The sequence below is a fragment of the Myotis daubentonii genome, chromosome 1 (genome assembly GCF_963259705.1).
Source record: "Myotis daubentonii chromosome 1, mMyoDau2.1, whole genome shotgun sequence".
In the NCBI taxonomy this organism is placed as follows: Eukaryota; Metazoa; Chordata; class Mammalia; order Chiroptera; family Vespertilionidae; genus Myotis; species Myotis daubentonii.
Window position 1 is genome coordinate 195258076 of NC_081840.1, and position 26876 is coordinate 195284951.

General features: G+C 38.3%; 1 protein-coding gene across 19 annotated transcripts in view; it reads right to left on the bottom strand.

The window, feature by feature from the left end:
* The window catches only part of ADGRL3 (adhesion G protein-coupled receptor L3), a 787514-nt gene that overhangs the window by 447627 nt on the left and 313011 nt on the right, over positions 1-26876 (bottom strand). The gene's annotated exons all lie outside the window — the stretch shown is intronic.

Here is a 26876-nt window from a genome sequence, read left to right on the forward strand (position 1 = left end):
GAGGCAAAAGGGGAGTTGTCTGCCACTGCTCGCTGCTCCCCTGGTTGCCAGCCTCATGGGGACACGTAAGAGTTTAGAAGAAAAAAAAAGGCAAAAAGTATGTGCCCAAGAGAAGAAAGGGCATGGGCATGCTCCAAGGGGTGCACACACTGGCATGGGGTTCTTTGTCTAGCTTCTATATATTTCCTCTGGTTCAGGAAAGAGAGGCTTTCTCTATACTATCCAATCTCTTTCCTGGGCTTGTACTTGAGACCTTCCCCTAGAAAATCTCTTTTTCTGAAATTTTTCCAGGCTAGTGCCCTTCCTCTCTAAAGTGGCCATCTTGGCACCTACTGTAAATGCCTCATAGTTCTGCTTCCTCATTTGGCTTCTTCTGTGCATGCACTTAGTAAAAGGAATCCCCTCTCACCATTTTCTTCCTCCCTCCCTCAATCCAGAGAAACAATGCAGGTGGACCCCCCAGAGTGGTTGTAAAGCTATCTTCCTGCCTAGTGAACTAGACAGGACATTTTTGCTCCATTTGGTGGAACAATGCCAGTTATTTCCCAGGGGTAACTGCCCATTTGGTCACTCCTCCTTTGTTAATACCTAACTAAATACCTACTCTAACAATGTGTTCTCCAAATTGGTCAGTCATATAATAAATTCCTCCCTTTCTCCACTGCAAACTCCCGCTCCTGCTTGTCTTGTGGCCGATGCATGGACTCAGATGAACTCCAACACTGAGGTTCAGGGACCCTGGCTCAATAGACATCTGTGAGTTTTAGGTATAGAAAAACTTTCATTTCAAAACAAGGAAGAACTTTCCCAACTGCAATCTATTCTCTCTGCATCAGGCAGGACGAATCTTGGAAACACAGAAGTCAAATCACATTACTGGTCTGCTCAAATCTCTCTCATTTTTCTCTTATCCAAAGTCCTTATTCTGCCCAAACTAATCCCCCCAACACATAATAACTCCAGCTTCCATAACTCCCCCAATTTCCCAATCACTCACCCCCTTGCTAATTCTGCTTTAGTCACAGCTATCCCCTTGCTATTCCTCAAATACACCCCTGTATTATTTTTTATTACTTGTTCCTTCTACCTAAAATGCTTTTTCCAAAATATGTCAATGATCAGAAATCACCTTTTCACTGAGAGTTTTATATTCTTTATATTTGCAACATCCTCCTATACTAGCAATCCCTCTCACCATTTCCTGACTTCTTATTACCATCGCACTGTTGAATATATGACATACCATATTTTTAAACTATATATTTATTCTTTTTCCTCTATCTGTTGGCCCTAAACTTCCTTCCCATGAGGGCAGAATATTTTCCGTTGCTCATTCCTATCCTGTTGCTGTGCTCTCAGCATCTAGAACAGCTTATGAAGCACAGTGGTATCAATCGTTACTGAAAAGAAATGTAGAATATTTGTAGCAATGGCGTTATTTTTTCATTTACATTTACTAAGAGAGATTTCTGATAACGTAGGTGGGAAATAAAGAGCTAAGGTATTAATATGTTAAAATTAAAAGAGGCTAAACAAATTGGGAGAAAATTCTCTTAACGGACATCGAACGGTAATTTAAAGCAAATGAGGGGGATCAGAATATTCCAGCCCAAAATATGACACCTTGGCTATGGATCCTTTTAAGCTGATGGCAATTAAGCAATAGCAAGCTCGGGAAGAGCTCTCTGCCTTACCTCTCTATGTAAAAACAGGATACACATGTTCCTTTGGTAAAGGTAATGTTACATCTGTGAAGCTGCCCCCTCTCCTTTTCCAGACATTAGAGAACTTCCCTGGAGCAACTCCTATCACCTAAAGGAGCCTTATTACCACACATTTCCTACTCACCTTCCACAGTTACCCCAAACAAAGCTCAAGCACCTGTGACCTTTATCTAGTCTGTTCTCCACACTTTTCACCTTTTGTTAAAATGGTATATTAAGTCTCCAGGTCTAACTCCTCCTTTGTGGGTGTTCACTTCTTTTTTCTTTCCTTTTTTAAGTTTGTATTAATTTTAGAGAGAGGAAGGGAGAGGAAGAGAGAGACAGAAACATCAATGATGAGAAAGAGAACCTGCTGCCTCCTGCACACCCCCAACTGGGGATTGAGGTCACAACCTGGGCATGTGATGCCTGCAATGTGCACACAAAACCAACCTTTTCTCCTGTTAATTTATCTTTTGTCAGTTTACTGGGGGACTCCAATCGCTGAATCTGGAAAACATAGAAAAGATTTTCCTCTTCTAACCTAACATACAATTTCATTTACCCCCACCACTAAAATTAAAGTGCATGAGTGCCATAAGTATAAAAAAATGTGTTACTCATGTTTTATTTTGTTATTGTTTCTTTTAACACGTACATTACAAAATAAATTTTCTTCTCTATCCCTTTCTTTGTCTTTCTCCCTTTGTTTGTTCTCTGTCTCTCTCCCCCCTCCTTCCTTCAGATTCTCTGTGGATAAAAAAAAATGTGGGGTGAGATTCTATGGAAAGTAACCTCGTTCTCCCTCCTTTCAGGCTCCCTGTGGATAAAAAGGGAGGAGGGAATCTATGGAAAGTAACCTCACAAGATGATCTATCCATAAACTCCTAACTGGGCAGGTCATAGTGGGTAGTCAATGCCTCAGGCATGTAACTTCTTTAGTGAAACGCTTTAAGCCAGCCTTGTCTGTTATTCACGTGCATCCAGGATAAAACACCTTTGAAATACTATAATACCCCATGAAGTGGGTATTAACCCACAGGGAGCACAATCGACTTGTTTACTGTCCTGTAATGCAATCCCCACCTTGGGTTCTCCAACCTTCCAATCTTCCTTAAGTCCCCTCCTTAATTTCAAAAACATCAAAGAATCTGCAAAACTGTTATTCACCAGAGCATTTGAGATCTTGCTCCCTGGAATATGTCATCAGTTTGGCTAAAATAAACTCATAAAAATCTCTATAGATTTAGATGTTGCTTCTCTCTCTCTCTCTCTCTCTCTCTCTCTCTCTCTCTCTCTCTCTCTCTCTTTCACACACACACACAAACACACACACACACTCAGACACACACAAAGGAACACAGATGGTGATTACAAAATAGGTGGCAGAAAATATAAATATGAGAGGATCAAGCATCTACCAAAATAAGGAGAAAATAGTAAATAAGATCAAACATTTCAAATATAAAAACAGTCCATTTCTAATCTACTATAAAAGTTTGTAGCTAATAAGGATGCTTTTGTAATAAACCTAGTTATTAGTAACAGGAAAGGAGCAAAGGAAAGGCCAAATAGCACAGGCATGCCATTGTTCAGCTTTGCCAGGAAACTGCAGTTTAACACTCCCCAGGTTGTTCCCCATGGATCCTGGTGGAACAGACTGGACAAGGGGAGAATATTGCCTAGTAAAGTCTGGGTGAAATAGGGCAGGGATGTACCTATCAGTCACATCTGGAAACAGGTCATTGGCCAGAGTAGGTGTGACCACTGTAAGCGGAGAAGATGTGAGATATTTATTAATCCTCAGCTGAGGATATTTGTTTTCTATTGCTTTTCAGCAAGAGAGTGAAATGGAGGGAGGGAGGGAAGGAGGGAGGAAGGGAGGGAGAAGGAGAGGAACATCAATGTGAAAGAGACACATTGAGGGTAGCCTTCTGCATACTCCACAACCAGGGGCAGGGAGTGAACCTACAACCATTTAGTGAGCAGGCCAAGGCTCTAAGCCAGTGGTTCTCAACCTGTGGGTCAAGACCATCAGAAAACACATATCAAATATTTACATTACGATTCATAACAGTAGCAAAATTACAGTTATGAAGTAGCAACAAAAATAATTTTATGGTTGGGGGTCACCACAACATGAGGAACTGTATTAAAGGGTCGCAGCATTAGGACGGTTGAGAACCACTGCCACAGCACACTGACCTGGGCTGATTTGAGATATTGAATCCTCTAAACAAAGGCATTAATTCTCTTGTCTCTTGGGGTGTTGCACTTGACTTCTGGCCAGCAGGACTCTCCTCCTGCTCTCAGTCTCCTGCATTCACCCACATGACCTATAACCATGTCTACCCCACGCAATGAATTAATGGGCTACAACTAGCCTAATGCTAAACTAGACCCAACTGCACCATGGAAAGGAAACTGTGGACGCTGGATTTGCTTTTAGCTCCACTGAATCACCAACTGCACATCTTCCAGGACTGGATTAAGGAAATGGGACTTCAGAAACCCAAGTACGTAATTCCATGAAAATAAAGGTTTCCACCACATCTCATCCTTCTTTGGGGCCTCCGGAAATGCTTATTTCAGTGGAACTCCAAGAACCCCACTCCCATTAGCAACAGAGAAAGACCATCCATACTTTTCTCCCATAACAATATGACTTTGAGGTTCCTATTTTGTAATATATTTTTATTGATTTCAGAGAGAAAAGGAGAGGGAGAGGGAAATAGAAACATTAATGATGAGAGATAATCATTGATCAGTGGCTTCCTGCACACCCCACACTGGGGATCGAGCCTGCAATCTGGGTATGTGCCCTGACCAGGAATTAACCGAACCAGTACCTCCTGGTTCATAAGTTGATGCTCATCCACTGAGCTATGCTGGCTGACCTGCTATTCTTATTAAAGATCTATCATTCCAAATTGAGAAAGGCTAATTGTATTTCTTAATAAGCTTATGAATTAATGAGAAATACAATGAATTCCTAAAACAAAGATTGATAACATGGGAAAGAATTTTTTTCTCTTTTAACAGCCTTAAAAATATTTTTCTTATTTTTTTAATTGATTTTAGAGAGAGTGAAAGGGGGAGGGATAGAGAGATGGAAACATTGATGATTGCAGGATATCTACTGCCTGCCTCCTGCACACCCCCCTACTGGGGATCTGGCCTACAACCCAGGCATGTGCCCTAACTAGGAATCAAACCAGTGACCTCTTGGTTCATAGGTTAATGCTCAACCACTGGCCAGGCACAAAAACTTTTTCCTTGGTCCTCTAGTATGTAAAGGCTTTGAGGAAGTATTAATTTAAAGAAACTTCCATTAAACATTGATAATGTAAATTCTGATTCCTTCACCTCAAATACTCACTTGCATAAACTAATTTAAAACTGGGCTATTAACTCCCCATTGAGTTTGAGAATCTGAAAACCTAAAGATGTCAGTTACAGGAGGTAATTGAGAAGTTTAGAACATTTCCAAGTCTAGAAAACATCCTGTTTCCTAGTCACTGATTAAACAAATATTTCCCCTGGTGAGGTGTTTAGAACAACAGGGTAAGTAAGCACTTGAAAGAAAAATGCCCAGTGACTTAGAATGATTGTGATTTCCTTTTATGTATACATTTTCCTTTTGCATCTTAATAACTAAATAATCATCCATTTTATTATATAATGAGGTCAACCAATAATCAAATAAGTTCAAATGGGGGGAAAAGTTAAATAATGGTTCAAAATCACACAGCCTGCCAGTTATGTAATCAATTGGAAAGTCTGAATCTACTTAATGCTAAACCCTTTAAATTGTTTAGCTTTCTTTATTTAGCATTCTGGGAAATACTGTCTGCTTGTGGGAGCATAATTAATAGTTGTGTTATTTTATCTAGTTTAAAAAAAAAAAGGGAAAAGAAAATTCCTCTCCCTTTCTCCTCTGCCTAAAAATCTATTTTTCTATTTGGTCTACTACATTGGATCTTACTTATATATATTTTTGTTGTTATTTCTCATCTGAGTTACATGTTTTAGATACAGAGATACGTACATTCATAACATGTTTTCTTTGGCTTTGGAATTTCAAACTAAAGGAGAGTGAAAATAGAGAAAGAGCAGTCATTACATCTTTGTGATAGCCCATTTGTATACGATTTGATTAAGAGAAATCTAGCCAGAAAACTTAGTAACATATCCAAATGTGAAATATGCATCTATGATCTATGCCCATTTCTAAGAGACTGAAGCTTACATGTTAAATGGCACAGGTTACCATTAAATGTTCCCATGTGCTGCTTCCTCCTATTAGGCAAAGATTGATAGTATATATCTTTGTTTCCCAGAATTTGTCAGGCTCTTCATAATTATTTATGGCAATAGGTAAGTGCTTGAATGTAGGACAAAATACAAAGAACAAACAAGAAAACAGGATGATAGACAAAGAAGTAATTTTTGATATTTTAAGCATTTAAATAGTTTTGGCCTTCACATAACAAAGACTTGTGATATAAGTATTTCCATAGATCAAAAAAGAAAAATATAACTCAGTTTAGTAGTACTGATACTGTTGTTATTTAACCCAATTATTAAATAACAGGAAGTAAGCAAAAGGAAGACCAAATAGTATAGGCATTACTCTCACATCAATGTTTCTTTCTGTCTTCCTCTCCTTCCTTTCATTCCCTCTAAAAATCAATGGGAAAATATCGAGTGAGGATTAACAAACAAACAAATGAACAAACAAAAACTTATAAGTGTCTAGCAGAGTCAATCCATGAACCAAGAGGTCACTAATTTGATTCCCTGCCAGGGTACATGCCCAGGTGGTGGGCTCGGTTCCCAGTAGGGGGCATGCGGGAGGCAGCTGATCAATGAATTTCTCTTTCATTGATGATTCCGCTCCCTTCCTCTCTCTCTAAAAAAATCAATGAAAACATATTTAAAAAAAACACAAAAAACTTAAAAGTGTCTAGGCACACGTACACACACAAGCACACAATGGAGAACGAAAAGGTCCAGTGACTAGCTCAACTTATAAGTAGTGAGATATTTAGGAATTACCTAGATTTATAGTGCCATTATTAACAAAGTAACCACTTAGTTGGCCAGCTCCCTAGAGTAATGATCCATAAATTAATAAATATATTATGGCTTTAAAACTATGCCTTAGCCATCCTCTCAAAATCAATTTGGCTCACATGCAAGAATACTTCTGGAATCTTATTTATATTCCTTCCCTTGTTATCTCTTGTCTACTGCCAATATTGCTGATTCACCACTCACCACAGCAAAGTACATAAACAGCCTTGTCTGTTGCTCCATAAAATGAATCAACAAAGATTATAGAACACTGAAGTAATCTGTACTCCCATATTTTATTGTCATATCCAATTAAAACATGGACACATGCATGCATGCATGCATATCTGAATTACTATATGAGCAAGCCTCTTTCTGAGTAAGTACACAAATTCTAAATTCTCTTTTCAAATAGAAGTGAGCTTTTTCAAATACCTTGTGGACACTGTCATTTTTAACAATATTGTCTTTTTTAGCAACTTGCAGTTGTCTTTTCATGCTAGAAGCCATTGAGAAAAAACAACAACAATCTAGTTCCATGAATCTGCTCATCTTCTCAACTTCAACTCAATCTCAACTGAATCCCAAAGTAAAACTATTCTCATCAAAAAATATTTTTCCAAAGATGAAGATAATGTATAAATTTTAAAAATAATTTAATAAAGCAAACATATTTGATGTACTTAAAGCCCAGAATCAGTCCCTAATGCAATAGGTTTACTCCATAACAAATATACGAGATAGCTCCTAAAGATCAAGACACAATAAACTCACATGACTTATTTCAAGACACTTCTGTATGTTGCCAAAAAGTAGGTAATTGTACATCTTCCCACAGCATTATGAGATGTACTCAATGAACAATATTCTCAAGTTGATATTAGTCTTGGCACATGATGTTGCCATATTTGAATGGTTTACAGACAATTTAAAATCAAATTTAATATTTAAACGTACAACTTCCAAGACAGAAAAAATAGAAAGTCAAAGAACTTATTGCAAGATTTAAATTTATATCACTACTAGGGGCCCGGTGCACGAAATTCGTGCACTGGGTGTGTGTGTGTGGGGGGGGGGGTAGTGTCCCTCAGCCCAGCCTGCCCCCTCTCACATACTGGGAGCCCTCAGGCGTTGACCCCCATCACCCTCCAATCGCAGGATCGGCCCCTTGCCCAGGCCTGACGCCTCTGACAGAGGTGTCAGGCCTGGGCAGGGGACCCTCATTTCCCCCCATCACTGGTTCTGCCCCCAGCCCAGGCCTGATGCCTCTGGCCCAGGCATCATGCCTGGGCAGAGGACCCCCAGACCCCTCCGATTGCTGGCTCTGCCCCTTGCCCAGGCCTGATGCCTCAGCCAGAGGCATAGACCTCCATCACCCTCTGATCACCTGATCGGCCCCTTGCCCAGGCCTGACGCCTCCGCCAGAGGTGTCAGGCTTGGAGAGGGGACCCCCATCTCCCCCCGATCACTGGCTCTGGCACCCGCCCAGGCCTGAGGCCTCTGGCCCAGGAATCATGCCTGGGCAAGGGGACCATCATATCCCCCCAATCCCCGGCTCAGCCCCCCGCCCAGGCCTGATGCCTCGGCCAGAGGAGTTGACCCTCATCACCCTCCGATCACCAATCACCGGATCGGCCCCTTCACCAGGCCTGAGGCCTCCGGCAGAGGTGTCAGGCCTGGGCAGGGGACTACCAGCTCCCCGCGGTTGCAGGCTCCGCCCCTGCACAGGCCTAACGCATCTGGCTGAGGCGTCCGGCCCGGGCAGCGGGGACCCGCAGCTGCAGCGGCCCCGCGATTGTGGGCTCCTCTTTAGGCCCAGGCAAGGGACCCCTAGCTCCCGGGACTGCCAGCTTCAACCGTGTCCAGCTCCCATCGCTGGCTCCATCCCTACTTCCTGCTATCACTGGCCAGGGCGGCAAAGGCGCCTGATTCTCCGATCATGGCTGGGGGGGCAGGGCAAAGGCGGCCCCAGGGCCGCCTTTGCCCTGCCCCCCAGCTCTTAGCTCCCCCCTGGGTTTCCAATCACTGTCAGTGGCAGGGGGCTTCTTCCTGCTTTCCCTTTCGCCTCCCTGCATTGTGCCTACATATGCAAATTAACTGCCATCTTGTTGGCAGTTAACTGCCAATCTTAGTTGACAGTTAACTGCCAATCTTAGTTGGCAGTTAACTGCCAATCATAGTTGGCAGTTAATTTGCATATAGCCCTGATTAGCCAATGAAAAGGGTATCGTCGTACGCCAATTACCATTTTTCTCTTTTATTAGTGTAGATATTACAGTTTTTTGTTTGCTTTTTAAGAAAACCATCCTTGCTAATTAATCAGAAAAATAGTCTCCATTTTCTTCTGTTCATTATGTAAATACATTTTACATTTAAGTTTTCATACATATGGAATGCTCCTATAATGTGTTTGCTGTTGGTGAAGACCCAACAACCAGCACACTTATTTTTTATATTTTTCTCCAACATCATGTATTAAGCAATCTGTCATTCCTCCATTGATTTGTGATGTCACTTTTGTTGTCTATTAAGTCAATATATTGCTTGAAGAAGCAATTTTATCACCTTCTTAGGTAATCACATTATTTAGTATTCATGAGATTCATGATCTAACTAGTTTTAATTATATTATTTAATTTAGTTAAAACTACTTCTTAGTGCTTAATAAATGCTAGATATTGTTCAAAGCCCAATAATTAAACCAAAAACAGAATCCCAAGTCTCGTGCTATCTTATATTTTACGGGGATGAAACATGAAAAATTATATCTAAGCTTTGGCAGAGAATAAATAGGACTCTGTGATAAAGAGTGACTAGTTTGCCCTAGTCAGTTTGGCTCAGTGGATAGAGCCTCAGCCTGCAGACTGAAGGGTCCTGGGTTCAATTCTGGTAGAGAGTACATGCCTGGGTTGTGGGCTTGATCCTCAGTAAGAGGTGTGCAGGAGGCAGCCAATCAATGATTCTCTCTCATCATTAATGTTTCTATCTCGCTCTCCTCCCTTCCTCTCTGAAATCAATAAAAATATATATATATTTTTAAAAAGACTGACTAGTTTACTTTTTTTTTGTCAGAGAAGGGCTCTACAAAGGTGACAAGCTGAGGACTGCAGAAGAACTACCCACGAAAAAAAAAAGAGAGAACAATGTAGGCAGTGAGCATAACTAATGCAAGATCGTAAAGTGAGAAGGTTAAAAACAGAAGGAAAACAAGTATGCTAGATCTTAATGAATGAGTGGGAAGTGGATTGACAAGCAATGGTGTACTGATAAATGTTTAACGATCTTCTAGAAAAACACATTTATGTATACAGAAACATACATTAAGTTTATTATACACTTTACTGATATAAAAGATGTCTATCATTCCATTTGCAAATAATAATAAAATAGACAATAACCTATGATGTAAAATCTGTATGGCCAATTACTCTCACAGAATGCTGTTACTGACATTTGCTGAACCGTTGTATCTATAGACAAACTATGGTTGTAACTGATGAATGAGTATAGTTACAGAGTAAATGTTGATTGATTTCTGTTTGATTTAACGAATAAGATTAAAGTGAAACAACAAAGACATATGTTGGAACTTTACTCATTTGTCAGTGATGTAACTTTGCTATATTGCACAACAGTTTCCAAATACTGAAATGTGCACTCAACTTTTCTGTGCTATTCATAATGTAACAGTTAGATACACACAATACACTGTTAAGTTTACTTTGGATTAATAAAAATTTCTCCAACACACTCTTTATGTCTACACAATCAAAAAACACTAAATAAACACTGATTTGTGGTGTTTGCCAACTTCTATGGTGTGAATACTCCCTTCAGGGTTGATTTCAAGCTGTCAACATGACTTCACTGTATATGAAGTGGAAAGGGATGTGCAAAAAGCAAAACATTAAGTAGTATTTCCACCACACAATATACATTAAAATAAAATAACCCAAGACCATAGAGAGTAGTAAAATGCAATAAAATAATTAGGAATGATTAACTTTGAGCATTTATTCCATTTGCTTATAATGCAATTTACTTAATTATAAGGTTACATAATATTTTTAATAATTGGTTTAGTATCAGTTTGAACAATTCCTGAAAATTCACCAATTGGTTCTCACAGGTCAATGCCAGCTGACTCCAGCACACTGGCTCAATACATACACACACACACACACAATGATATAAATAAGGCAGCAGATGTAATAGCTGGCAAGGGCTTTGTAAACCAATGCAGGAGTTTTTATTTAGTTGAAGGAATAGAGAAAAACCATTGGAGGGTTGAAATCAGAAGAAAGATATGACTCAATTTGTATTTTAAAATGTTCCCTCTCAGTACTCTGGAGAATTGACTTAAGAAGGTAAGAACAAATGTAGGGACACCAGATAGAAGCTACTGTGAAAGTCTAGGTGAAAGATAATGATGGCTTAGGAAAGAATGTACTTGTTGTAATGATGTTCAGGAGGTAGAGACAAGACCTATTGATGGACAGAGAGCACAGCCTTGAGAACAGACTACAAAGACCCACCTATCTTTTATATTCTCTCATAGGTCATAAATAAGTTTCTTGAAAGCTCAATAACGAACGATCATTACAGGGAGAGGCATAAGAACTACCTGTGCTCTGCAGAGCAGGGGAAGCATGTCTGAGAACTAGATAGTGGGATGGAAATGGGGAGTGGAATACAAAGACTGGGTAAAAAATTCATAGACTATGCAGCAGAAAATAAGGGCAAAGATGGCCACTTCTGTCTTAAGAACTGTCTTTCTCAAATTACCTAGAGTCAATGTCTAAGCAGACAGAGTTTCCTCTCTCCTCTCTTCTTAGAACAGCCTAGAACTGCTTAGAAATCCTGGAGTGGAAAAGGGAGACATGGAGGGGAAGCACTGCCCACCATTTTCTCCCTGGGGAGTTTATGTCAGTTCTCTCTGGGTGGATTCTGAGCTGAAACCATCTTCCTACCTTTTCACACCAAGCAGAACATTCCTCTCTTCAGATTTATTAGTGTTGTCCTTACAAGAAGGGGAACTCATTTAGCCTCCATGTTTCAGGATAAAATGAAAAGTACTGGGGATAACTCAATTTACAACTTATAACTAGGGCATGTAAGATGCAGGTTTCCATTTACACATCTGTTCTAGACACCATAAACATGAAGAGAAATGTAGAGAGAGAGGAAAAGGACAAATTAAAATCCAAGGTGATTTCTAGATTTTTCAATGGATATCAGTATGGTTTCCTTGATCAGTTTCACATAAATCAATATAAATTCAATAAATTTTCAATCAAAATTCAATCATAAGTGTTGGTAGGAATTTGAAAATCTGGTCTAAAAATTTCTAAACCAATTTTGAAAAAGAGTTTAAAAAAGAGGAATTTGTTCCTGTAGATATTAAGCAATATTACAAATCCACTGTAGCATACTGGATTAGATATAGGCTAATGAACCAGTGAAATAGAATAAAGAAGCTATATTTGTCATAGAGATGTTAACATCACAAGCCACTAGGTAGAACTTGCACTAGGAAATATAATGTGTATTTTAAATAATGACTCAATACATCTAAAAATGTTGTTTTTCTAATTCATGTTATATAAAAACTTCAGGTTAATCTACTTGCATTTGACTTGTAATTCTAAATGCAAAAGGTAAAATATTAATGACTGGGTGAGGAATGGTTTCTAACACAACTGCAGGTCAAAAAACAAAAGGGAGAAAGTGGAATATTCTACCTCAATGAAAGATCTCTGCCCAAAGTATTCTAGGGTAACAGACAGGAAGAAGCTATTTCCACAATTCTAAATGGCAAAGGACTACTATAAAGAGTTCTTACAACCTAGGGGGAAAACAACCTAAGAGAAAAATAGGTAGAGAGTTCATTTACAGAAACTATCCAAACAGCTAATTAGTATTGGAGGAGGATGTTCAATCCCACTAACAAAGAAATGCTCATTAAAACAATGACGCAGACACAATCAGAAAGCTGGCTTTCACCATCTGGCTTTGGGGAAGCTACGAATAAAGGGAGGCTCTTCTCACCTGTGTCTTCAGGTGAAAACTGTGGCAGCCATTCTAAGAAGCAATTTGTCAGTGTTTAGTGAAGTTACCTATGCATGTCATCGGCTCCAAAATATATTCCCAAGGCAAGTCTCAAACTGATCCACAAAGAGGAGTCTTGGACAATGTTTGGCACATTGTATTTGATCATAAAGAATCTGAATGCTCTGGATATTTGGGCTTGGTGATTAGAGCCTCAGCCTGGGAACATAAGGGTCTCATGTGTGATTCCTGGTTAAGGGAACATACCTCAGTTGCAGGTTTGATCCCTGGTCCCAGTTGGGATGATGCAGGAAGCAACCGGTTGATATGTCTCACATCGATGTTTCTCTCCCTCTCTTTCTTTCTTTTTTTTCTTTTTCTTTCTCTCTCTCTCTCTGGAAAAACTATCCTAGGATGAGGGTTTTAAAAAAAGAATTTGAAGCACTCTAAGTAGCCACCACTTGATAAATGAGGAATGAAACATACATGTGATGGACTATGATGAGCAGACAGACTCACTAGAATACAAGATTGGTAAATGTAGTATATTCATATAATGAAATACAATGCAGCTATGGATTACCCAAATAATAGAATGTGATGTATAGTCATGTGCTGCTTAACACATTTCTGAGAAATGTGTTATGAGTTCTCATTCTTGTGTGAACATCAGAGCGTATACAAACCTAGATGTGTACTATATATACTTAGTACACACCTAGGCTAAATGGTATACCACCATGCTATGGGTGTTCCGTCACTGACTGAAATGCCGTTATGAAGCATGTGATTGCAGTTAGAATCACATGGCTGCAGTTAGAATCACTGAGCAAACATTATAATGATATGAATAGAGTTCAATAACAGCACTAAGTGAAAAATCAATAAACAGATAAGATGAATAGCACAATACAATATATGCATTTATGTATATATAAAAACACAAAAAAACATTTTCTATTTTTTAACAATACAGATTTAAGTAAACTTGGAAATTATGACTGAAATAATATACCTTAGATACATTAGCATGTGGAAGGAGTATGAGAAAGGAGGATATTAGTTTTCTATCACTGCAGTAACAAATTATGAGAAACAAAGGTTTACAGGAAGACAAATATTACCTTACAGCTCTGTAGCTCAAAATAAAGGAGTCAGTAGGGCTGTGATTCTTTCTGGAGACTCTGTATGAGAATTCTAGCCTCCAGAGGCCCTGTTCCTTCATCTCCAAAGCCAACAAATGTTGCATCTGTTTGTGCTTTTCTTCCATCTACCTGTGACTATCCCTTTTGTCCCCCACCTTCCACTTTTAAGGCTCCTTGGGATTACCAACTGGCAAGGTCGTTAACTTAATTGCAACTGCAAAGTCCCCTTTGCCATCTATTCTAAGGTAACATATTCACAGGTTCCAGGGATTAGAATATGGACATCATTGGGGAGGGGGCATTATTCTGCCTACCACAGAGAAAAATAAATAATAAATAAATAAATAAATAAATAAATAAATAAATAAATAAATAAATAAATAAATAAATAAGAAAGATTGAACAAATTGGGAAGAATGATAATATGAGAAATGGAGTAAACTAAATTTTGTGTGCCTGAGGTCCTAAAATAGAAGAAACAGGAAAAAGCAGCAGGTGTATGGGATCTGGGTGTCAATTGATTTTGAGAAGTCAATTAAGATAATGATAGAAGAAACAAACACTAGATTTGGCAAAATGGAAATATTCGGACAAGTTAATGAAAGCAGTCTTAGTGTAGTTGTAGCAAAGAGTGCAGGATTAAAGTTGATTGAAGAGAGAACATGAGGTGAGGAATTGGTGAGAAACATAATGCCACTTCTATAGTATATATTTGCATAGTATGTATTATGCAAAAATCTCTTAATATATGACCAATGAAATGCCACAAAATAGAGAACGCATAAATTATTTTAAGTGGATATCATACGACTGTAACTATTGTAAAACACTTTTTTTTATTGTGATGTGTTCACAATAAAGAAACTGTAAAACCTGATTGGCAATGGAACTGAGCTCCGTAAGTGTGGTCAGCACATTGACTATGGTGAAGTTATTTGAATCTACTGGGCGAGTTTCCTCATTAGTAAATAATTGGATGGTAGATGTGATCTCAAATGTTTCTTCTAGCTTAAAGGTCTCATGAGAATATCCAGATTCAAATCATATTCTTAATTTCATAGAGATATCTTTATTTACTCTATATAATTCACTTAAAATCTATATAATTCACTTAAATAAAAAAAAATATGAGAAGAAAGCAAACTCTCTTGGATTACTTCTAGTCATAAGGGTTTTATATAATTTGGATGAATTTGCCACAACCTCACAGGACAGTCTCACTGATAGTTCACAGACACAATTAGACTAAAACAATCCAAAGTGGTTTCAGAAACTCAACCAGCTCAGCTACTGAAATACTACTGTACATATATCTAAGGCTCAATACATCCATTTGCCTGGTTGGTTAGCTTTCTCTACCAACTGTTTAAAAGGAAGGCCACACTTACAGGCTCACAGTAACTGGCCATCACCTACTGTGGTTCTTTGGGCAAAGAGCTCCCTCTGGAAATGCTCAGAGGGACTGCTCCCCAGGTAGGCAGCCGAACAGAGCTCACACTCCTTCCAGCTTTCTTGCAAGCAGTCTTCTCTCCAATGACAGCTTCCTGTCAAGATGACTTTGGAGTTTAGCTCTGAGATGGGAGCAAATGAACCTGACTGAAGAATATAAGTCCTTCATTTCCAATCCTTTATTTATATTTCCTTAGATGCATCAGGCCTGAAGGACAAGAATCACAGCCGATGGGCATGAGATGAGAAGGACCCTTGCAATGTGTGGCTGAAAGAGTAAACTACATGTGACCTATCCGGCTGTCGGGAAAAAATAAAAACTCTACCAGAAAAATAGCATCTGCTCTCCCCCTGCCCTCACTAACAGCCAGCTGTTTCCAGTTATTCTCACCTGCTGGCCAGGTGCTCTCAGGATGAACTCTCACCGGGGGTGAAGCAAATAAAGAGCGCCCAAATGAGCAGACAAGCTGCTGCGGTGCTTTTCTGTTGGCTGCTGGGGCCATGAACTCCTTCTGCCCATCTTGCCCTGGCCCTTTCATTTCCTAGGACTCTCTGGGCTGCTGGCAGTTTCTGTGAACTTTGGAGCTGCCTCTCTCACTCTGCCTGTGATAACAATGTCCTCCTGGGTTCTGCTTACCAGGCCTCTGGGTCATTACCTCCCCATCCAGTCCAGCTGATCCTAATTACGAGGTGAATAAAGGTCTGTGGCTACTTTTTTTCCTTTTTGGGAATATGCCTTATACCAAATTTAACCTTTGATAAAAGTCTAGGAATAAAATGCTGTATATTTCGCCTTCTTCTCTACACCCAAGGATGCCACTTTCTGTCACTAATCATTGGTAGATATCAGTGGTAGACGTCCAGTATACACAGAACAAATCTTTTTTTAAATATCCTTTAAAATAGTAACAGGCATTAAATTCAGGTTTATCTTCAATGAATGCAATGGGACAATTGTGCTGTTTACTCAAATCTCCTTCCTCAATATTTTGCTATATTTAATCCAGTTTTAGGAATGTGTTTAATAATTCTAATGTCTAAACTATATAGGAATCTGAGATGCCTTGAGGAAAGTCCAGTGTATTTCACTCAGTATGACTGTTTTAAAATTTGGTATGAAGGTAATGACTTCAGATTGCCTGGGTTCAAATCCTAATTCCTCAATGACTTTATACAAGTCATTTAGTTTTGTTGCACCTCAAGTTCCTCTTGGAACATAATGCTGCTCACCTCATAGGTTGGTTATGTAGAGGAGATAAGTTAATATATGTAAAGTGCTTTAAAAAATATACCTGGTACATAGTACATTTTAAATTAGTAAGCTATTGCTATTGCCGAAGTTGTTGTTCATCTGTAACTACTTTTTGCTAAAAGTATCAATGATGGTTTCAATTCATCATTATGAAGTTATTTTTTTTAAGAGAACCTTAATGGGCATTTGAATACAAAGCTATACTTTAGAAACCTTAATCTTAGAAAATTCATGAACAGGGACATAAACACACACACACACACAAAAAAAAAATAGATAACCTAACCATGTGATACAAGAAATGGCAAACAGATAATAGTGTTGGTAGAGAGGCTAAGGTCACAGAGGCTAGTAATAGTGGCTCTAGTGAGGAGAGTTAAAATGAACGTGACAGGGAAATACAAATGCGCCAAGGGAGTAAGAGAAATTACAATTCCAAGAATTGTAGTTTCCCAAGAATCTGATATATCATCCAACTCTAACTTAATCCCATCATTTTCACAAACAGAACTCAGAAGCACACAGGGCAGAGGTCCTGTCCTGGGTCACATGGCTGGGAAGGAAATGAGTCAGAAGTAGATGCCAGAACGCCTTGTCCTATACCCAGAGATTCCATTTACCACATCAGGATGACTTCACATGTTTGAAATCTTAGGTTGAAACTGCCAAGACTGCATGGTGAAAGCTTCATCATATAAGCATTGCACTTTCAAGACTTCCCAAAGACTACAAGATTTAATTCTGAGACCTAATTGGCCAGAAAAGTCCTTATCGATATCACATTCTATCAACCTTCTTGTCGATTTGCTCATTCTTTGTTTTATGACACATAGCTTTTTCCTAATTAAGCCTCCTTGCAGAATATAGAGATGATGAACTACACCTTGAGAAAGCAAATCCCTTTTTCCTGAGAGCCCCATGTTCTTAAGGAACCGAGGCAAAGAAGCTGAACATAATCCAGTCCTCCTTCTCCAGCTGAGCTTTCATTTCATACTTCACTACAGTTGCTCTAATCCCCACTTTCTCCTTGGGTTGCAGTGTATGCCAAACACACAGCATGTTGAAAATCCCTGCTGATCCGCTGAGATGCTACACAGTGCATGACAGAGTTTGGCAAGCATGTGTACTAAGAGCGTTTTTTTGAAACATCTAAATAAAATCGAACCTGTGTTACCATCAGTTTTACTCTGTTGTTGAGGTCCCAGGAATGCCCCTTCATTGAACAGGCATCACATCCTAACTGGGATCTGACCAAACAGCTGGATTTATAGTGAAGCATTAAACATGCACTGATTTCCTTAAACACACACACACACACACACACACACACACACACACACACACACACAGCATCCTGCAGAAAGGAGACTTACACATGAGTGCTTGACAAGCCATTTCTCATGCTGACCCGGGGTCAATGATGTCAGAGAAACTATTTCTGAAAAGAGCTCAGAGTGGGAGTGAACAATCAGGCACAACAATAACGAGTAGCTCTTGAAGGTCACAGCTGTAGAGCAGCTAATTGTAACTTGAAAAGCCGAGTCCCAAGTTATTAATGATCTTGCTGATAAACTTTTTTCTCACTCCAAGTCGTACAAGCTTTCATTCTAACTTCAGAGATACCAAGAACTGCTCTGGCCATAAACCCAAGACTTTTCCTGTCTCCATGCAGCCAAGCATGTCTGACTGTCTCCCTTCTCCACACACTCAGTGTAAACCGGTGACCTTCACATAAATCAAGGTACACCTTCTAACTCCAAGATCTCTCCTAAGGGAAAAGATCATCAACTCGGCCAAATACTTTGTTTTAGCTTGTTAACTACTCAGTATTATAAAACAGACTGAAAGAAATGAAATCAGTAATATACTCAGAGAGTCAAAATGATCCTTTCCTTACTTTACATGCTTGTGGTAGAAAACATATCACCTTCATTTAAAACACAGACACTGTATTACAGTGATGGCGAACCTATGACACACGTGTCAGAGGTGACATTCGAACCCATTTTTTTGGTTGATTTTTCTTTGTTAAATGGCATTTAAATATATAAAATAAATATCAAAAATATAAGTCTTTGTTTTACTATGATTGCAAATATCAAAAAATTTCTATATGTGACACGGCACCAGAGTTAAGTTAGGGTTTTTCAAAATGCTGACACGCCGAGCTCAAAAGGTTCGCCATCACTGCTATATTACATACTTTAAAGTTATGAGAGGTGACAATAATACTTCCACAGGATAACAAAAATATACAGAAGCATAAAAATGACTGTCTGTTTTTCTCAAAAATGAAGGGCAAAGTGGTGCAGACATAACGAAACATTAGGCGTACTATTAGAAAAGTAGAGAGTGCATCACACATGGGAATTTTACTCCAAAAAGCATCCCAAATGATGATTTAAATCAGGGGTGCTCTCCTCTGGGCTTCATTTTATATTTTATCTATTGATTTATAATTTCCTCCCAAGTAGGAGTGAAATCTTCAGATTTCTATTCTTTATCCCAGTGATGGTGAACCTATGGCACGCGTGTCAGAGGTGACACACAAACTCATTTTTTTGGTTGATTTTTCTCTGTTAAATGGCATTTAAATATATAAAATAACTATCAAAAATTTAAGTATTTGTTTTACTATGGTTGCAAATATCAAAAATTTCTATATGTGACACGGCACCAGAGTTAAGTTAGGGTTTTTCAAAATGCTGACACGCCGAGCTCAAAAGGTTCGCCATCACTGCTTTATCCAAACAGCCATTTATTTACACACAGTGGGTTCATAATAGAAGTTTGCTGAATGGAGGAAATGAAATGATTTAATTAGGATGTCTTTCCAAGTGGAGGGCTGTTCACTGCTCTCACCACTGCAAGCCACTAAGGCTCTTGAGTGAACCCCTGAGGCTGCCACAGAATGATGCAAACACTCACCTTTCTCCTGTCCTCCTCCCCTCAACATCCCCAAGGGAATCAGTGAGCAGCTCCCAAAAGGCCCAGAAGCAGACAAGCCAATGGCAGCTGTTAATGCAGTGCAAGTTAGACTAGGGGAAAACCTGTCTCCTGCAGGGTAGAGGTGGGAGCAAGCATATAATTATTCTACTGAGATTCAGGTCTGTGAAAGAACATGTGTGCAAACATGCACACTTGTCCTAGCCACGTGTGCTCAATGGTTAGAGAGTCAGCCTACAGACTGAAGGGCCTCAGGGTAGATTCCCAGTGAAGGGCACATACCTCAGTTGCAGGCTCAATTCCTGGCCCTCATTGTGGTGCCAGCAGGAGACAACCAATGGATCTGTCTCTTTCACATTGATGTTTCTCTAACTCTCCCCCTCCCTTCCACTCTCTCTCTCTAAAAAAATAAATAAATAAATAAATAAATAAATAAATAAATAAATAAATAAATAAATGGAAAAAATATCCTCAGGTGAGGATTAACAAAAACAAAAAAAGCCACCAACAAAAAGAAGCACAATCATTTTATTTGCTTTTATTTCCTTAATAGCCTCATCATGATATGCCACACAAGCATGGCAATACTTAGCTACTTCCTGCTTTCATAGATGGTAGTCTACAGATCATAAATACTTTGCTGTTTGCATTATAATGAACAGACAATTAAATAAATATTTTTTGAGTAAGTAGCAGGAGCCATAATGTTAAGAATCTTGGCAAATACATTTCTTTACCTCAAGAATTTTATAACGAAGTAAGGAGGAAAAGATACATATATATACATAACTATAACATGATAGTGTGATAAGTTCCCTAATACAATTAAGTGCCAAGTATTGCCATCTATACTTATAACAATTCCTAGAAACTGCCAATAATACACAGATCAATACATTTTCATGACTCATCTCTTCATAAACCTACAAAAATGGGGAAGTTTCCATGAAGCCAAGTTACTTAATCCCCTATCAAATATCTTGATATTTTTTAAATTATTGTGGTACCAAGCAGGCTGGCAGGACCATCCCCACCCCCACCCCCCTACCCCCAGTAGTACTGGATCATCTAGGCAGGGTGCAGGGAGACCCGAATAATGAATAAATGTATTAATCCCATCCTTTTAAAACTGGATCACATCGTAAGTGCAAAATTAAAAAAGACAAAATCTGTCTTCCCACAGTCTGTTCACCAAACTCAACACCTAGCTATGGAATTTTCTAGCCATAAAAAACATACACTCGGAAATAAGCAATGTTGTACTAAAAACAATTCAGACACCCATATATTCTGGGCAGATTTTATTGTTGTTGAGGGGGGAGTAACCCAGTTACTCTGTGGTAAAATTTTTAGTGATCAATCTTGAAAGACCCAAGGAAAAACTGACCAGCAGAAACAGAAACACTATCCAGATTTTATTCCCTTCCCTCCACATCCACACTAACCCTTCTAGAACAATTCACACACTGATGCATTTTTCTCTCTATAGGTGATAACCAAATCTGTTGCTAGAGATCTGATTTACTTTCATTCCCATTTTTCTCAAAATCCCTACAGAACTGGCTCAGGAACACCTGAAAATATATCATCATGAAAACTAAAATCATTACCTCCTCAGAAACCAGTATTCCTTGCCAACTATTTAATTCAATGTACAGATAACGAATATATGCACAGGTTGAACACACAGCTGTAAAATATTTTTAAAAACACATATAATGATTGCAAAGCCTTTTACTTAACATACTCCATTTAAAAAGAAATTAATAAAAGTGCTTTTAGTTTTTCAACTTTAAAGTCGACAGTCACAATGTCTCAGATATGTCGCCCCAAGTATAAATTAAAACTGTAATTTCACACATTCCAAAGCAGTTAATGCCTGCATTTATATTCAACTTCTATTTAGATCTATTTTTAATGGGAAAATGCACTTGTCTTTAGGGTAGTAGTCATGTGAATAGACTGAAGAAACTAAAAAGCTTTAAATATTTCCCATAAATGTCAAAGAATCTTAGATTTGGCAAGGGCTTTACAAATAACAGCCAATCCACTCATGTTATAGATGGGATATTATATAATTTACCTCAATTTACATAGTTCCACAAGTAGCAGATGGTGGATTAATACTAAGGTGACTATATACATTATCAACCAAATCAGGACACTTTTGAGAATGAAAGAGGATACTCTTCGGGATGGCTGCAGGACAACAGGTGTACACCAGGCCTCTCTGGGGAAACCAGGACATCTGGTTAGCCTAACGGTAACACATACAATGCGTATTTGCTGTTTTAATTGGGAATCTTCAACCTGCTACAGGGACAAGAAACAAATCAGATAGATAATCTCTGTGTATTCAACATACATAATGTATTGGCAAGTAACCCAGGAGACATAGGCAGAATTCATAAGATGTATTAAGAATAGAGAGTAAGTTAGTAACCCACAGACATATGATAGACAAAATGAAATGTAGATCGCTTTAGTATCAATAATAAAAAATGGAATGTATATTTCTTTAGTATCAATAACAAATTAGAATGTTACTTAGAAATGGATGTAATGACCATAAACCTTAAACATTCGTAAAGCTTCTACATTGACAGTTATTCATCCCTAAGTCTGCCCCCTTTAGTGACACCCATTATGGCTCCTTTTTGGCCCCATATGTTCTCTGCTTGAGAGACACAGATAGAAGCCATAGCAGCTCAGCGTATTAAACAGTGAGCTACAGGTGTGGTCAGGTGTACGAGTTTCTGCAGCTCTCCAACAAAGTAAGCCCATTTTACTATTGAGTTTCCTTGCTTAACTGGGCTTTGTAACCACAACATCAGCAGAAATAAGTTGATGAGACAGACACGAATCAGGAGATACTGCAGAGTAAAACAGAGTTAACAAAGTGTGATCCTTCCATCCATCCCATGGACCCTATCCTAACCTTGTACACTTATCCAAGAGCATTTTCTTTTCTTTTTTAAACAAACCATATTTTTATTGATTTTAGAGAGGAAAAGACAGGGAGAGAGAGAGAGATAGAAACATCAATGATGAGAGAGAATCATTGATTGACTGCCTCCTGCACACCCCATATTGGGGATCAAGCCTGCAACCCAGGCATGTGCCCTGAACTAGAATCAAACCCAGGACCTTCCAGTCCACAGGCTGATGCTCTATCCACTGAGCCAAATCAGCTAGGCCAAGAGCATTTTTTTGAAGCCCACTATAGAATAAATAAACCATAAGTTTCCAGAATCTTAGCATTTTGGTCTGTAGGCTTCTCAATTCACGACCTCTGTTACAGCTTGCCTGGTTATTTATGTAGAGGTTATTATTGTGTTAATAAAAATCACCACACAATAGCACCTATCTCCAAAATCCCGTTAATTAATATGCTCATTGAACAAATATGAGTATCTTCCACACAGCATGATCAATTCTAGGTGCTTGGAATTTAAAGATGAAAGACACAGCCTTTGTTTTAAAACACAGTCCAAGATGAGGAAACAGACAAGGTATCATAGTGTTGGTCCAACCTCCAGAGATCAAGGAAGGATTCCTTGAGGAAGTGACAGCAGAGAATATAGAAAAGGATAAAACAGAACAGAACAACAAAAAAACCAACTCATTAACACTTATTGCTAACTGCATGCTACAATATTTTCTAGTTAACTGATGTGGATTAACTCATGTAATACAACCCTGTGAGTTATTATTGTTGTCAGTCCTATTTGAAAAATAAGAGAAGGTTGGCATGGAAGGGTCACACATCTAGCGAGTGGAGGAGTCAGGACAGAAAGCCAGGCATTGGCCCAAGAAACCATCCTCTTAATTACTTGCCTCAAATACCCCAAGTGCCAAGAACAAAAATATGACTCGGAGTTAGAAAGGCAAAAAAGGTGAGAAGTACATGGTAATGAGAACCAAACTAAGACAACTGCCACAGTTTAACAGAACACGGCATGGGTGCCAGGAATTTAGAAGATGAAGCTGCTCAATTCAGCAGGGCCAGAAAATGAGATTACTAAAGCTCTTACCAAAACACACATGCCACATGGCCGCTAAGTCAAAGTCTGCATCACAATCTTATAAGGAAACATAAATAAATAACCATCATGTAGCATGAACAACCAAAACCAAAAAAAACAAGCCTTGAAATATTCAATTAATAACAGTTTTCTTTTAATTGACAGCAGCATCTTATACAAATTCCACATTCTCTGAACTACGACACAAAACAAATAAAATTTTTAAGAATTTACATCTAAAGTAGAGTTCTAATCCACTCATCTGCTGGTGGGCACTTAGGCTGCTTCCAAAGCTTAGCTATTGTAAAGTGTGCTGCTATGGACAGAGGGGTGCATATATCCTTTCAATTGGTGTTTCTGGTTTCTTGGGATATATTCCTAGAAGTGGGATCACTGGGTCAAATGGGAGTTCCATTTTTAATTTTTTGAGGAAACACCATACTGTTCTCCACAGTGGCTGCCCCAGTCTGCATTCCCACCAGCAGTGCAAGGGGGTTCCCTTTTCTCCACATCCTTGCCAGCACTTGTTGATTTGTTTGTATGTTGATGATAGCCATTCTGACAGGTGTGGTACCTCATTGTCGTTTTTATTTGCATCTCTTGGATAATTAGTGTCTTTGAGCATGTTTTCATATGCCTCTTGGCCTTCTGTATGCCCAGTTTCAAAAAGTGTCTATTTAGGTCCTTTGCCCATTTTTTCATTGGATTGTTTATCTTCCTTTTGTTAAGTTGTATGCGTTCCCTTTAAATTTTGGAGATTAAAGCCCTTATCTGAATTAACATTGGCAAATATGTTCTCCCATGCAGTGGGCTCTCTTGTTGTTTTGTTGATGGTTTCTTTTGCTGTGCAGAAGCTTTTTATTTTGATGTAGACCCATTTGTTTATTTTCTCCCTAGCTTCCATAGTCCTAGGAGCTGTATCCGTAAAGATATTGCTATGACACATGTCTGATATTATGCTGCCTATGTATTCTTCTAAGATTTTTATGGTTTCCCATCCTATGTTTAAGACCTTTATCCATTTTGTGTTTATGTATGGTGTAAGTTGGTGGTCTAGTCCAACCTCAGAGGAAAGGCAGGGGAGGGGAGAGGGTAAGAGATCAACTAAAGGACTTGTATGCATGTATATAAGCATAACCCATAGACACAGACAGTAGGGGGTGAGAGCATATGCTGAGGGGTAGCAAAGGCCAGGAAGAGGTCAATGGGGGGAAAAGGAGACATATGTAATATTTTCAACAAGAACAAATTTAAATAATAAAAATAAAAAATAAATTCATGGGTTACCCCTATTTCTACTGTTTAAATCTCACACATATAATTGTATGTAAGCCTATGGATATGCACCATGCATATGTAAGTCAACTAAAAATGAGGTAAATGCAAAACCAAATCTCATACATACATCTCTTCAACAATACTATGGTGTCAGAGATGTTTATTTTAAGATGGTAAACAAATTTGTATAACAGGAAAAATAAAATATTTTATTTTATTAGGTAAGGAATAAACCAACAAAACAGATATATTCATAGGCCATTCAAATAATATCTTCCAATTGTAAATAATCACATTTTCTACTGCTATAAATAATCATATTATTTACTATAGATGAGACCAAATTTATAAATATTAGATAAACAAGGGTACAATTTCCCTTATAGTAGTGAAACTGTGGAAATAAATTACTTTTACAAGACAAACAGTTTCTAATAAAAATAAGAGTTCAATGTTTTTGAATCCCTAGAATTTTTAAAGAATAAAAGTTTTAATGGTTTACTTTTTAACAAAGAAATTAAGGTGGATATAATTTTTGTGGCTAAGAAAATGTGTTGCATATGTTAATTTATTTTTTCATATTTTAAGGCTAGTTTGAGAAACATATCATTAATAACAAATACTTTCCCAGAGTATAATACTTTTTTAATATATTTTTATTGATTCAAAGAGGAAGGGAGAGGGAGAGGGAGAGAGATAGAGATAGAAAGATCAATGATGAGATTCATTGATCTGCTGCCTCCTGTCACACCCCACACTGGGAATCAAGCCTGCAACCTGGTCAGATGCTCTAACAAGGAATTAAACCATGACCGCCTGATTCATAGGTCGACACTCAACCACTGAGCCATGCTGGCCAAGCAAGAGTATAATTCTTATATTTTAAAATGATTTAAGTATTTAAACAAGTCTTCACTTTTTTTTGTTATAGTCTATATAAAGATATCTAGAGTCACCACTTAAAGCTTATTACAATGTAAAATATTTACTTTAATTGTTAATTCCCAAGTCTGATAAAAAAAAATATATATATATACCACTGTTTTGCCCAGCTGGTGTGGCTCAGTGGTTGAGCATTGACCTATGAACCAGGAGGTCATGGTTTGATTCCTGGTCAGGGCACATGCCCGGGTTGTGTTGTGGGCTCAATCCCTAGTGTGGAGCTTGGAGGAGGCAGCCAATCAATGGTTCCCTCTCATCATTGATGTTTCTATCTCTCTTTTCCTTTACCTTCCTCTCTGAAATTAATAAAAACTATCTCAGTTTTTTTCTATTAATCTCAAAAAGTATTATAACCTTACAGAAATAACATTTTAAAATGTTATTATATACTTTTAATGAGTGTTCACACTACCACTACTGTAGCCTGATGATTTACAATTACCCAATGACCAAAAAAGAAACAGTCAACACAAATTTCAAAAATAGAAGAAATTCACTTAAATTTAGTCATGTTTTCTCAATACAATCACATATACTCATAAACCTAATCCTCTATTATTTGCTCTACTTATATATCAAGAATTTGAGAAAGATGTTTCACTAATTTATCGAGACTCAAAAACACTTTCATTTTCTCATACTCTGTCATCATCTTACGTATGGATGGATTTTCTGTGGATTAGCATTAGACTAGAGGAAGCTGCAAGAAGGGCAATGCATAAGGAAAGTTTGGGATTTCCTTTCAATTTACCAATTGTACCAAACTACCAGTATGATTTGATCACCTTCAGTAGTTTATAATTTTGCCTTCTCTAAATGTAAGTGTATCCCCAGGGTATCTCCTTGCCCATTCTCTTCTCTGCTTTAGCAATCTCATAAATGCCAATGGTTTTAACTATCACCATTATGCTGAAAATTCCTAAACTCCATTCCTAGCAATTACTTTTCTCTTGATATTTAGATTCATATGTGCGAGTTTGCTTCACATTTACACCACTAACTCAATATTCCT